Source organism: Ammospiza caudacuta, unplaced genomic scaffold, assembly GCF_027887145.1.
Source record: "Ammospiza caudacuta isolate bAmmCau1 unplaced genomic scaffold, bAmmCau1.pri scaffold_39, whole genome shotgun sequence".
Lineage (NCBI taxonomy): Eukaryota > Metazoa > Chordata > Aves > Passeriformes > Passerellidae > Ammospiza > Ammospiza caudacuta.
In genome coordinates, this window is record NW_026683124.1 from 4,696,257 (window position 1) to 4,711,303 (window position 15,047).

Genomic DNA, 15,047 nt, shown 5'->3' on the forward strand with positions numbered 1-15,047 from the left:
CTTCCAGCCCTTCAAGGCCTGAGAAGAGATGACAGCCCTTCCCAAATGAACATAGTCGTTCAGCAGAGAATCATTGAGAGATCTGCAGAACTACGTTTATCTGGTGGCTCAGAAGAACCATTGCTCCTAAAAGTCCTAAAAACACCATGGAAGAGGAGAGCAACTTGAGAGGCCAGAAGAGACAGAAGAGACCAGCTGGAGCTTGAGGCACAGCTGATGATTGGCACAGCTGAGCCTATGGGAAGCTCCAATAGCTCCTGCCTTCTCCCTGCCTGTTGACAAGTCCGTGCCTCCCCCCAGCCCTCAGACCCTGCCCGTGCCCTTTCTTCCCTCCCCACTCCTCCCTTTGCTTCGCCTTCCATTAATCAACAGTTTGGCTTCTTCACTTTGCCTGCATCCCTGTGGAGCTGAAGCACATCCGGGGCCCTGGGACACACTGGCCCCTGCTGCCATTCTCTCCCACAGACCCAGAGGAACGAGGGCAGGTCAGGCTGGAAAGGTCCCTGTGCTGAAGGCGCAGCTCCACAGCACTGTGCAGTTCCACAATCTTGTTGAGCACACTAAAGGCCAGCAGAGGGACAAGGAGCCTGTGTGTCAGGACCAAAGTCGTGTCTAAGGCCCTGCCATATTTGGTCCACTGTTGTGCATGACAACAAGATCATGAAGAGCAGACAATGAAGGAAACTTTATGGTTTAACTGGTGGGAATTTGACTGTAACTGGAAAAACTCCAGCCCAGAAGAGGAGATGTCAGGCCTGGTTATGGGCTGGAGGGATGAAAAGGACAAAATGCCCATCCTTTTGATGCAGGGGATGCCCTGAATGTGGATGGCCAGCCTGCTCCTCCCCCTGGAGCACCATGCTGAGATACCCTGAGAGCAGCCCAGTGCTCCTTGCTCCTCTCTGCTGACCCATGAGCATTTGTCTGCTTTCGGGATGGCCCTGGCTGTGTCAGGGCTGCTCCGTGGACACCAGAAAGCTGGTCCTGAGCCACTGGGTCCCAGCAGTGCCTGGCAGCAGCCCTGCATCCACATCAGGGTGCTGGCCAAGAGAGGCCCCGGAAGCTGGGGCGGCTGATTTGAAGCTTTTACAGGTACACACGGGATGGCCAGCAGTGTTACCTCAGGATACAGCAGTCCTGAGGGGCATCTCATCAGTCCTGAGCTGCCTGATGCCACCCACTCCTTGTGGCACCAGTTGCTTTCCTGTGGGATGTTCTACCTCCCCCAAGAGTGAAGAGGGAGCTGGAGAAAGAGCTTGCCAGGCTGCTCTGGATCCTTTCCCGGCAGCCCTGGTTGAGTGGAGAAGTCCCAGCTGAGCGCAGATGTGCCCATGGAGCAGCCGTGCACAGGAAGGCTCGCTGGCAAGGATGATCCAGGAACTACAGGCCTGGCAGCCTGGCTTTGCTCCAAGCCAGAGAAGGCCTTGGAGCAGATCCTCCTGAGTGCCATCCCACGGCACATGCAGGGAACCAGGGGCTCTGCTGGAGGCTGGGAAAGCTCTACGGAGGGACGGGCACAGCTGGGGCTCCTGGTGGGGAGTTGAGGGCTTCTGTGGGGGCGTTTAGGGGTGGTTGTTGGGGGGCGTGTTGGGGAAAGAGTTGTCTGGAAGGTGAGAGGTCTGGCCTGGAATTTGAGTCAGTTTGGAGGCAGCATCTGTGCTTTAGCACAGCTTTGGTTATGGAGGGCAGAAAGAATATCTGTGACCATTTGTTTTACTGGTGCTGTTTCTCCTGCAGGGAACAAGAAGGGAGAGTTGTACTTTATTGGCCACTTAGATATCTGTACTGGGGGAGGGTTAGCCCTTTTGCCATCTACTCCTTTGTTCTGGTTACTCTTGTAACACTGAGTGGTCTTTCATTCCTTGACAGTTTTTAGTCCTTAAGAGAATTAGGAGATTATAATCCCTTCTTCAAAATCCATTTGCAAATCAAAGAATGGCCTTCTTTTTGGCTCCGTGTAGTGTTATGTTTTGTAAAGTGACTTCCAGTGGATGATGTTAAGGCAAATGAGTTGCTGCTTTGAGATGGGAATAAACATCCAAACCATTCCCATTCTCTGGCCATGGCTATTAATTGGAGAAGTTTGCAAATTTTGGAACTACTTGAGTTGAGCAATGGGAAGTAAAGCTTTCCTGAAGTGAGGATTCTTAAATGCCCTGAGCCCACAGAGCAGGGCAGCATTTGCTGATGTTTCCAGCAGTTCCAAGAGATCCTGTGGGGCTGCCTTAGACACCTGGGCCCAGGGATTCCCTCCAGCCTGGGCCACTTTGGCTGGGCTGGGGGCGGCCCCAGGGCAGGTGGCAGTTGTGCAACGGCCCTGGGTGGCAAGCTGCAGCACAGTCACCGTTGCATGGAATGGAACCCGGTGTCCAAGGGACCTTTGTGACACGTGGGAAATAGAAGCTTGCCCGGGTGCTCAGAACAGCCAACGGGACACAACAGGACAGAGCAGTGCTGTGAGGAGCCCCCACACAGCACACTCGTTTCTGTCTCTCCCGGTGCTTTTCCGCAGCGTTATTCCTGCAGCTGAGCTCGAGGCCAGACTGCGGGACTCTGTGACTCGGAGCTTTTCCGAGGCATCTGCCATTCCTGCGGCCAGTGCCATCGACCGTGGGATTTGGCCACTTGAATCACTTAGGAGGAGCCTCCTGTCATTGTGGCAGGAGCCCTCAAGACCAGAGTGCAGGGCTTCCTGTCCTGCAGCCTTCCTGAGGCTTCCCTGTTGCAGGTGCCTTGAGGGCACAACTGCAATTGTTGACTTGACGATATCCTGAGGCATCTCTTTTTAAGGCGCCCTCAAGAACAGACTCTGACATGGCAGCCAGATTCCCCGGCATGTTGAAAGTGTTCAGGGGGAAAAAAAAGAGAAGCCCTGGAGCTGCCGCAGCACAACAGCCTGAAGATCCAGAGCAGATCCAGACACTGCAGGATGGTGAGTAGCAGAGCTGGGCCACAGGGCTGATGGGTACAGCCAGCTTGGCCCCATCCCATCCCATCCCATCCCATCCCATCCCATCCCATCCCATCCCATCCCATCCCCTGGGGAAATGCCCATGGACAGGATGAAACAGGGGCAGGACAGACACCCCACAAAGGCCGTGCTCTATCCCCTGGGTCATGCTGGGGCTCTCCCTGCCTGCGAGCGCAGGGCTGGGCTGTCTTCTCCAGGCTCTCCCGCAGCCCCTCAGCTCTGGCTGTGCTCACTCTTTGCCAGATGCAGCCCTGGACAAGAGACAAGAGCAGAAGTCCAGCCGTGGCTGCTTGCACCAAACCCTGAAGGTACCTGCAGCCACCCCCACCTGGGCTGGGCCTGCTGTCCCTGCTCAGCCCAGCACCACGCTTGGAGCATGCCACGGAGCATCCCTGGCTTCCCTGCCCTTTATTCTCCTGCAGGTGTTCCGGAAATTCCTGCGCATCCGACGACGGAGAAAGAGCGGCACCACAGCAGCTGAGGGCACAGCCCAGCCTGACTCAGGGCTGACCGAGCTCCAGGCAGAGCCTGATGTCAGCCCAGATTCGGCTGAGTGCTCACAAAACTCTGAGGCTGCAATGAATGAGGACAGGGCAAAAGCAGACAAGGCAGTGACTGAGGATGTGGCCGTCATAAACACCAACACTGCAGAGACTGAGGACATCTCAAATACTCTCACCAGGCCCACTCTCACTGGGATTCATGCTCCCACTAAGGATTTTTTCCAGGAGAGTGCTGTTCCTTCTCAGCAGCAGGTAAGCAGCCTGGGGCCAGGCCTGGAGGATTGCCAGGATTGTGTGTCCCCTCAAGGCATGGTCACTGGGCCCCCTCAGCCTTTGAGGCCAGCACAGTGTGGCAGGAAGGGAAGCACTTCTTGGGGGAAGCTGAGGAAGTTGCTCCCTAGGAGAGCACTCAAAATCTACCCCATGCCTCCTCCAGGTGCCAGCCATCGTAAGAAACATCCACCAGACTCTACTGTCCCAGGGCACTGTGGATGCCAGGCTGCAAAGGGACATTGTGAGGCTGGCTGAAGCACAGCCTGCTGACGTGGTGCTCACCCTCCTGCGCTGTGCCCCAACATGTGACAGGTACGGGGCCCACGTGCCTGGAGAGCTCAGGGCTCACCAGCCTTTAGGGCCCATGGCCCTGCACAGCCTGTGCTATGGGCTCTGCCAGACAGGCACAGAGGTCCAGGACCCTCGGGCCCTTCTGTTTCCCAAGCCTGCTGCCAATGCTCCCCCCCTGCCCCTCAGGGCACCGGGGCTCTTTCACCTGCACTCCCACAGCTGCACAGGGCAAGGTACTGTGACTGAGATGCCCCTGACACAGAGCTCTGATCCCACAGAGCTGCTGCAATCATATGGAGAACCATTGGCTCGTCACAACCAACAATGGAGAGAGTGCATCCAACACTGCTCCGTGTAATGGAGGATTGGCCACTGCACAGCGAATGCACCTCTGATGGGGACGACAGGGACGTTTTTGCCCTGGCTGTGAGTTTCTGGGCCCATGCTCACCCCCAGGTCGCCTCTCCAGTAGCTCTCAGTCCTTTCGGTGCCGGAGTCACTGGGCTGAAACCTGGTCTAGGGGCAGGCTCAGGGGGCACCAAGCCTGATGCTGCCCCTCCTGCATCTGCCCTTGGGCCCTGCCCCATGGATGCCTTGGCACTGAGCGCTGTCTTGGGCTGCTTCTTTTGCAGGCAGCTCTGGTGCTCTGGGTGACTGTCCAGGTGCCTGAGTGCAAAAAGGCCATGATCCCTTATTCTGAGCAACTGTTTGTGGCACTGCTCTTTCATATTGTCATCACTACACAGCAGATGCCACCAGAGGAAGTTGATACCTTCTGGAGAGCATGCCAGGAGGAACACCGCCTTCCCACCAAGCTTAACAGGTCCCAGTCCTCCTGTCCTTTCCATGCCCTTGTGGCCAGTGCCAGCGCTCCCAGTGTGACCAGGCCTTTTCTCTGCACACAGGTTTGCAGTGCAGGTCATGAAGGTTCTGCTCTACATGCTGCAGTGTGACCACGTGGTGATGTCTATGGAGCGCAAGTGTGGCTGGGACACGCTGCTGTGTGCTGACACCCAGCACTACGCCATGGGTCTGCTGGCCAGGTGAGACCCCCTTCTCCCCACTGCCCCCGGCATTTGTGCCCTGTGCTCCACACAGTCCCTGTGGTCATGGGCCACGGAGCCTCGTCACTGAGGGACGGCCAAGGAGCCTGAAAAAGGCTGGGAGAGGAGAGTGCCCAGAAGAGGCCACTTCCCAGAGCACCCACATCCACTCCAGGGATGTGGGGGAAAGACCAGACCTCTCTGAGTCAGTCCTGGGAGAGGTTTGTCCCCCACCTCAGGGTCTCCTTTTTTCCCCCTGCCAGGGAGATGCGTTATGACTTGACACCCCTGTGTTCCCATGTCGCATATTGCCTTCTCCTGCTGCTCAGCAGTGAAAAGCCAAGGTGGGATCTGCCCTTGCTGGCATTCCTTGTGGAGGTGAGCCTGGCGGCCAGCGCTGCCTCGCTGATCTGCCTCCCAGCTCTGTGCCCTCTCACAGCCACAGCTGCCTGGGACGGTGCCCACGCCCTGTGCTGCTGCCTGGGCCCGGCCCTGTGCGCTTCTGGGCTCCTGCTGGATGGGTCCCCTGTCACTGCCCTGTGCCTTTCAGGTCCTTGAGTGCCTGGACTTGAGGGAATGTGCTCACACTCTTGTGAAGATCATGTCAAGTTGCCTGCAGATGGAGTGCAGGGAGCGGCGTCGCCTGGCACTCAGAGGCCTCGTGGTGCTCAGCAAGGATCCCGCCATGGTGAGAAGGGGGCTGTGGCTGAAGCTGCGCTGAGGAAAGCAGCCCCTTGGGCGTGCAGGGCTTCAGGAGCTGAGGCAGCTGCTCTCAGCTCTCCTGCCTCACCTGCCACAGTTCTTGGCGTCAGGCCTTTGTGGGCCCTGCAGCAGCAGGGTGGCCTTGCAGTGCCAGGGCAGTGTTGGCGGTGCAGCCCTCCATGGCTTTGCAGCACAGCCTTGTGTTCCACACAGGCCAGCAGAATGTGCAGTCTGTCTCCGAGCCTTCTGGAGCTGCTGGGTGATGCCGATGGAGAGGTGGTCAGCATGTCCATCCATGTGTTCACAAATGTGCTCCAGGCAGACATCCTGGTATCCAGCACCACTGCCCCAAAACTGGCTGAGGCACTGCTGCTGCTCTTTGACCATGTAAGGCTCTGTGTCCCCACTTGCAGGCACTGGCTGCTGCCCAGAAACTTTGCCTAGGTGAGCCTGGAGTAATTGTTCTAAAGGCCTCATCCTCTTCCATTCCTCCAGGACGACAGCTATGTACAAGTGCTCTCCCTTCAGCTCTTCTTCAGGGTGATGGACTTGGTAGTGGATGAGGGAAAAAAGCCCCTTGCAAAGATTCTGAGCCAAAGCCTCCTTCCACTCTTCTTCCACTGCCATGATGAGAACCAGTGTGTGGCAAAGGTGAGGTTTTGTGTGATGCTGGTGGATCTCGGGGAGGGGGCTCGGCTGCCTCCTGCCCTGGCACCTCATGGACTGCAGCCTCCTGCAGGACTTGGCACAGCGATGTGGGTCCTGTGCCTTGGCCCGTGGGGCCATCTCTGGGTCTCTGCTGCCCTCCAGGCCTCTTGGGAAACGCTGCTTCGTGTGGCAAGGTTCCTGAAGAGGAGGAAGCTCAAGCAGCTGGTGAAGAAGGGGCAGCTGTTAGAGTTCACCGAGGTCCTGGTAAGGAGGGCCTGGAAGCCCCAGGCTCAGCCTGGAGAAGGTCCCTGAGGGCGGTGCTCAGTGTGCGGGGCTGGCAGTTGTGCCCGCTGCTGCACCCAGAGGCCGCGCGGACTCTTCTCCAGGCTCCCGTGGCCCTGAGTCGGGTGCCCATAGAGCCCCGGCCCGGCGGGGCTGCGGGTCGGCACCGCGGCTCCCCGGGCAGCAGCCGGCCCTCTGCCCCCTCCCTTCGGGAGCCCTTGGCCAGCGGCTGCTGGCCGCGCCTCAGGGCTGTGCGGGCAGGCCAGGCCATCGATGGGCGCAGGCAGCGCCCCGCCCAGGAGCTTGAGCCCGGGCCCACCCTTCCCTCCTGTTGCTCTCTCCAGCTGGCAGAGGACAGGAGCCGAGCGGCCGAGCACCTGCGCCGGGCACTGCTCTACCTGGATAGCCCACAGGAGCCCCTGCGAGCGGCGGCCGTCAGGATCATGGGTGAGTCCCGAGCCCGGGCTCCTCCCCGGCCCGCCGCAGCTCGGCCCCGGCCCCGCCTGCTGCCCCGGCAGCGCCAGCCCGGCCCGGCGCCGTGGAGCCCCGCCTGGCCTGGGCATTGCTGCTGCCGCCCTCTGGCAGCCGTGCCCTGGGGCAGCAGCGAGCGGCAAGGGCCCGGGCTGAGCCCTGCCGGGCCAGCAGCCCGTGTGGCCACAGCGCCGGCAGCGCCGCTGGCAGGGAGCTGTGCCGCTGGGGCCGTGACAGGCTCTGTGTTCACAGGCATGGCCGGGATGGTCACGATGGGCTGGAAGGAAGAGCTCCAGCTCCTCAATGAGGGTGAGTGCGGGCAGCGGGCTGACAGCGGGGGCTGCCACTGGGGGAACTGCAAGTCGTGCCCTGGCTGCGACAGGCTTCTTTCCCTGTGTGGACAAGCACAGAGAGGTCTCAGGGACAGGACCTGTGTGGGGGACATTTGTGGCCAGCACCTTCTGGCTGATCCCATTGTCTCCTGCTGCCTCCTGTCCATGGCACGATGTGGGGGGTATGGCCCTGGCAGGAAGGCCTCCTTGGCTACCTGCAGATCCAGGCTCTGACTCTGCCTCTGCTCATCTCTCTTCCAGCCCTTCAAGGCCTGAGAAGAGATGACAGCCCTTCCCAAATGAACATAGTCGTTCAGCAGAGAATCATTGAGAGATCTGCAGAACTACGTTTATCTGGTGGCTCAGAAGAACCATTGCTCCTAAAAGTCCTAAAAACACCATGGAAGAGGAGAGCAACTTGAGAGGCCAGAAGAGACAGAAGAGACCAGCTGGAGCTTGAGGCACAGCTGATGATTGGCACAGCTGAGCCTATGGGAAGCTCCAATAGCTCCTGCCTTCTCCCTGCCTGTTGACAAGTCCGTGCCTCCCCCCAGCCCTCAGACCCTGCCCGTGCCCTTTCTTCCCTCCCCACTCCTCCCTTTGCTTCGCCTTCCATTAATAAACAGTTTGGCTTCTTCACTTTGCCTGCATCCCTGTGGAGCTGAAGCACATCCGGGGCCCTGGGACACACTGGCCCCTGCTGCCATTCTCTCCCACAGACCCAGAGGAACGAGGGCAGGTCAGGCTGGAAAGGTCCCTGTGCTGAAGGCGCAGCTCCACAGCACTGTGCAGTTCCACAATCTTGTTGAGCACACTAAAGGCCAGCAGAGGGACAAGGAGCCTGTGTGTCAGGACCAAAGTCGTGTCTAAGGCCCTGCCATATTTGGTCCACTGTTGTGCATGACAACAAGATCATGAAGAGCAGACAATGAAGGAAACTTTATGGTTTAACTGGTGGGAATTTGACTGTAACTGGAAAAACTCCAGCCCAGAAGAGGAGATGTCAGGCCTGGTTATGGGCTGGAGGGATGAAAAGGACAAAATGCCCATCCTTTTGATGCAGGGGATGCCCTGAATGTGGATGGCCAGCCTGCTCCTCCCCCTGGAGCACCATGCTGAGATACCCTGAGAGCAGCCCAGTGCTCCTTGCTCCTCTCTGCTGACCCATGAGCATTTGTCTGCTTTCGGGATGGCCCTGGCTGTGTCAGGGCTGCTCCGTGGACACCAGAAAGCTGGTCCTGAGCCACTGGGTCCCAGCAGTGCCTGGCAGCAGCCCTGCATCCACATCAGGGTGCTGGCCAAGAGAGGCCCCGGAAGCTGGGGCGGCTGATTTGAAGCTTTTACAGGTACACACGGGATGGCCAGCAGTGTTACCTCAGGATACAGCAGTCCTGAGGGGCATCTCATCAGTCCTGAGCTGCCTGATGCCACCCACTCCTTGTGGCACCAGTTGCTTTCCTGTGGGATGTTCTACCTCCCCCAAGAGTGAAGAGGGAGCTGGAGAAAGAGCTTGCCAGGCTGCTCTGGATCCTTTCCCGGCAGCCCTGGTTGAGTGGAGAAGTCCCAGCTGAGCGCAGATGTGCCCATGGAGCAGCCGTGCACAGGAAGGCTCGCTGGCAAGGATGATCCAGGAACTACAGGCCTGGCAGCCTGGCTTTGCTCCAAGCCAGAGAAGGCCTTGGAGCAGATCCTCCTGAGTGCCATCCCACGGCACATGCAGGGAACCAGGGGCTCTGCTGGAGGCTGGGAAAGCTCTACGGAGGGACGGGCACAGCTGGGGCTCCTGGTGGGGAGTTGAGGGCTTCTGTGGGGGCGTTTAGGGGTGGTTGTTGGGGGGCGTGTTGGGGAAAGAGTTGTCTGGAAGGTGAGAGGTCTGGCCTGGAATTTGAGTCAGTTTGGAGGCAGCATCTGTGCTTTAGCACAGCTTTGGTTATGGAGGGCAGAAAGAATATCTGTGACCATTTGTTTTACTGGTGCTGTTTCTCCTGCAGGGAACAAGAAGGGAGAGTTGTACTTTATTGGCCACTTAGATATCTGTACTGGGGGAGGGTTAGCCCTTTTGCCATCTACTCCTTTGTTCTGGTTACTCTTGTAACACTGAGTGGTCTTTCATTCCTTGACAGTTTTTAGTCCTTAAGAGAATTAGGAGATTATAATCCCTTCTTCAAAATCCATTTGCAAATCAAAGAATGGCCTTCTTTTTGGCTCCGTGTAGTGTTATGTTTTGTAAAGTGACTTCCAGTGGATGATGTTAAGGCAAATGAGTTGCTGCTTTGAGATGGGAATAAACATCCAAACCATTCCCATTCTCTGGCCATGGCTATTAATTGGAGAAGTTTGCAAATTTTGGAACTACTTGAGTTGAGCAATGGGAAGTAAAGCTTTCCTGAAGTGAGGATTCTTAAATGCCCTGAGCCCACAGAGCAGGGCAGCATTTGCTGATGTTTCCAGCAGTTCCAAGAGATCCTGTGGGGCTGCCTTAGACACCTGGGCCCAGGGATTCCCTCCAGCCTGGGCCACTTTGGCTGGGCTGGGGGCGGCCCCAGGGCAGGTGGCAGTTGTGCAACGGCCCTGGGTGGCAAGCTGCAGCACAGTCACCGTTGCATGGAATGGAACCCGGTGTCCAAGGGACCTTTGTGACACGTGGGAAATAGAAGCTTGCCCGGGTGCTCAGAACAGCCAACGGGACACAACAGGACAGAGCAGTGCTGTGAGGAGCCCCCACACAGCACACTCGTTTCTGTCTCTCCCGGTGCTTTTCCGCAGCGTTATTCCTGCAGCTGAGCTCGAGGCCAGACTGCGGGACTCTGTGACTCGGAGCTTTTCCGAGGCATCTGCCATTCCTGCGGCCAGTGCCATCAACTGTGGGATTTGGCCACCTGAATCACTTAGGAGGAGCCTCCTGTCATTGTGGCAGGAGCCCTCAAGACCAGAGTGCAGGGCTTCCTGTCCTGCAGCCTTCCTGAGGCTTCCCTGTTGCAGGTGCCTTGAGGGCACAACTGCAATTGTTGACTTGACGATATCCTGAGGCATCTCTTTTTAAGGCGCCCTCAAGAACAGACTCTGACATGGCAGCCAGATTCCCCGGCATGTTGAAAGTGTTCAGGGGGAAAAAAAAGAGAAGCCCTGGAGCTGCCGCAGCACAACAGCCTGAAGATCCAGAGCAGATCCAGACACTGCAGGATGGTGAGTAGCAGAGCTGGGCCACAGGGCTGATGGGTACAGCCAGCTTGGCCCCATCCCATCCCATCCCATCCCATCCCATCCCATCCCATCCCATCCCATCCCATCCCATCCCATCCCATCCCATCCCATCCCATCCCATCCCCTGGGGAAATGCCCATGGACAGGATGAAACAGGGGCAGGACAGACACCCCACAAAGGCCGTGCTCTATCCCCTGGGTCATGCTGGGGCTCTCCCTGCCTGCGAGCGCAGGGCTGGGCTGTCTTCTCCAGGCTCTCCCGCAGCCCCTCAGCTCTGGCTGTGCTCACTCTTTGCCAGATGCAGCCCTGGACAAGAGACAAGAGCAGAAGTCCAGCCGTGGCTGCTTGCACCAAACCCTGAAGGTACCTGCAGCCACCCCCACCTGGGCTGGGCCTGCTGTCCCTGCTCAGCCCAGCACCACGCTTGGAGCATGCCACGGAGCATCCCTGGCTTCCCTGCCCTTTATTTTCCTGCAGGTGTTCCGGAAATTCCTGCGCATCCGACGACGGAGAAAGAGCGGCACCACAGCAGCTGAGGGCACAGCCCAGCCTGACTCAGGGCTGACCGAGCTCCAGGCAGAGCCTGATGTCAGCCCAGATTCGGCTGAGCGCTCACAAAACTCTGAGGCTGCAATGAATGAGGACAGGGCAAAAGCAGACAAGGCAGTGACTGAGGATGTGGCCGTCATAAACACCAACACTGCAGAGACTGAGGACATCTCAAATACTCTCACCAGGCCCACTCTCACTGGGATTCATGCTCCCACTAAGGATTTTTTCCAGGAGAGTGCTGTTCCTTCTCAGCAGCAGGTAAGCAGCCTGGGGCCAGGCCTGGAGGATTGCCAGGATTGTGTGTCCCCTCAAGGCATGGTCACTGGGCCCCCTCAGCCTTTGAGGCCAGCACAGTGTGGCAGGAAGGGAAGCACTTCTTGGGGGAAGCTGAGGAAGTTGCTCCCTAGGAGAGCACTCAAAATCTACCCCATGCCTCCTCCAGGTGCCAGCCATCGTAAGAAACATCCACCAGACTCTACTGTCCCAGGGCACTGTGGATGCCAGGCTGCAAAGGGACATTGTGAGGCTGGCTGAAGCACAGCCTGCTGACGTGGTGCTCACCCTCCTGCGCTGTGCCCCAACATGTGACAGGTACGGGGCCCACGTGCCTGGAGAGCTCAGGGCTCACCAGCCTTTAGGGCCCATGGCCCTGCACAGCCTGTGCTATGGGCTCTGCCAGAGGTCCAGGACCCTCGGGCCCTTCTGTTTCCCAAGCCTGCTGCCAATGCTCCCCCCCTGCCCCTCAGGGCACCGGGGCTCTTTCACCTGCACTCCCACAGCTGCACAGGGCAAGGTACTGTGACTGAGATGCCCCTGACACAGAGCTCTGATCCCACAGAGCTGCTGCAATCATATGGAGAACCATTGGCTCGTCACAACCAACAATGGAGAGAGTGCGTCCAACACTGCTCCGTGTAATGGAGGATTGGCCACTGCACAGCGAATGCACCTCTGATGGGGACGACAGGGACGTTTTTGCCCTGGCTGTGAGTTTCTGGGCCCATGCTCACCCCCAGGTCGCCTCTCCAGTAGCTCTCAGTCCTTTCGGTGCCGGAGTCACTGGGCTGAAACCTGGTCTAGGGGCAGGCTCAGGGGGCACCAAGCCTGATGCTGCCCCTCCTGCATCTGCCCTTGGGCCCTGCCCCATGGATGCCTTGGCACTGAGCGCTGTCTTGGGCTGCTTCTTTTGCAGGCAGCTCTGGTGCTCTGGGTGACTGTCCAGGTGCCTGAGTGCAAAAAGGCCATGATCCCTTATTCTGAGCAACTGTTTGTGGCACTGCTCTTTCATATTGTCATCACTACACAGCAGATGCCACCAGAGGAAGTTGATACCTTCTGGAGAGCATGCCAGGAGGAACACCGCCTTCCCACCAAGCTTAACAGGTCCCAGTCCTCCTGTCCTTTCCATGCCCTTGTGGCCAGTGCCAGCGCTCCCAGTGTGACCAGGCCTTTGCTCTGCACACAGGTTTGCAGTGCAGGTCATGAAGGTTCTGCTCTACATGCTGCAGTGTGACCACGTGGTGATGTCTATGGAGCGCAAGTGTGGCTGGGACACACTGCTGTGTGCTGACACCCAGCACTACGCCATGGGTCTGCTGGCCAGGTGAGACCCCCTTCTCCCCACTGCCCCCGGCATTTGTGCCCTGTGCTCCACACAGTCCCTGTGGTCATGGGCCACGGAGCCTCGTCACTGAGGGACGGCCAAGGAGCCTGAAAAAGGCTGGGAGAGGAGAGTGCCCAGAAGGGGCCACTTCCCAGAGCACCCACATCCACTCCAGGGATGTGGGGGAAAGACCAGACCTCTCTGAGTCAGTCCTGGGAGAGGTTTGTCCCCCACCTCAGGGTCTCCTTTTTTCCCCCTGCCAGGGAGATGCGTTATGACTTGACACCCCTGTGTTCCCATGTCGCATATTGCCTTCTCCTGCTGCTCAGCAGTGAAAAGCCAAGGTGGGATCTGCCCTTGCTGGCATTCCTTGTGGAGGTGAGCCTGGCGGCCAGCGCTGCCTCGCTGATCTGCCTCCCAGCTCTGTGCCCTCTCACAGCCACAGCTGCCTGGGACGGTGCCCACGCCCTGTGCTGCTGCCTGGGCCCGGCCCTGTGCGCTTCTGGGCTCCTGCTGGATGGGTCCCCTGTCACTGCCCTGTGCCTTTCAGGTCCTTGAGTGCCTGGACTTGAGGGAATGTGCTCACACTCTTGTGAAGATCATGTCAAGTTGCCTGCAGATGGAGTGCAGGGAGCGGCGTCGCCTGGCACTCAGAGGCCTCGTGGTGCTCAGCAAGGATCCCGCGATGGTGAGAAGGGGGCTGTGGCTGAAGCTGCGCTGAGGAAAGCAGCCCCTTGGGCGTGCAGGGCTTCAGGAGCTGAGGCAGCTGCTCTCAGCTCTCCTGCCTCACCTGCCACAGTTCTTGGCGTCAGGCCTTTGTGGGCCCTGCAGCAGCAGGGTGGCCTTGCAGTGCCAGGGCAGTGTTGGCGGTGCAGCCCTCCATGGCTTTGCAGCACAGCCTTGTGTTCCACACAGGCCAGCAGAATGTGCAGTCTGTCTCCGAGCCTTCTGGAGCTGCTGGGTGATGCCGATGGAGAGGTGGTCAGCATGTCCATCCATGTGTTCACAAATGTGCTCCAGGCAGACATCCTGGTATCCAGCACCACTGCCCCAAAACTGGCTGAGGCACTGCTGCTGCTCTTTGACCATGTAAGGCTCTGTGTCCCCACTTGCAGGCACTGGCTGCTGCCCAGAAACTTTGCCTAGGTGAGCCTGGAGTAATTGTTCTAAAGGCCTCATCCTCTTCCATTCCTCCAGGACAACAGCTATGTACAAGTGCTCTCCCTTCAGCTCTTCTTCAGGGTGATGGACTTGGTAGTGGATGAGGGAAAAAAGCCCCTTGCAAAGATTCTGAGCCAAAGCCTCCTTCCACTCTTCTTCCACTGCCATGATGAGAACCAGTGTGTGGCAAAGGTGAGGTTTTGTGTGATGCTGGTGGATCTCGGGGAGGGGGCTCGGCTGCCTCCTGCCCTGGCACCTCATGGACTGCAGCCTCCTGCAGGACTTGGCACAGCGATGTGGGTCCTGTGCCTTGGCCCGTGGGGCCATCTCTGGGTCTCTGCTGCCCTCCAGGCCTCTTGGGAAACGCTGCTTCGTGTGGCAAGGTTCCTGAAGAGGAGGAAGCTCAAGCAGCTGGTGAAGAAGGGGCAGCTGTTAGAGTTCACCGAGGTCCTGGTAAGGAGGGCCTGGAAGCCCCAGGCTCAGCCTGGAGAAGGTCCCTGAGGGCGGTGCTCAGTGTGCGGGGCTGGCAGTTGTGCCCGCTGCTGCACCCAGAGGCCGCGCGGACTCTTCTCCAGGCTCCCGTGGCCCTGAGTCGGGTGCCCATAGAGCCCCGGCCCGGCGGGGCTGCGGGTCGGCACCGCGGCTCCCCGGGCAGCAGCCGGCCCTCTGCCCCCTCCATTCGGGAGCCCTTGGCCAGCGGCTGCTGGCCGCGCCTCAGGGCTGTGCGGGCAGGCCAGGCCGTCCATGGGCGCAGGCAGCGCCCCGCCCAGGAGCTTGAGCCCGGGCCCACCCTTCCCTCCTGTTGCTCTCTCCAGCTGGCAGAGGACAGGAGCCGAGCGGCCGAGCACCTGCGCCGGGCACTGCTCTACCTGGATAGCCCACAGGAGCCCCTGCGAGCGGCGGCCGTCAGGATCATGGGTGAGTCCCGAGCCCGGGCTCCTCCCCGGCCCTCCGCAGCTCGGCCCCGGCCCCGCCTGCTGCCCCGGCAGCGCCAGCCCGGCCCGGCGCCG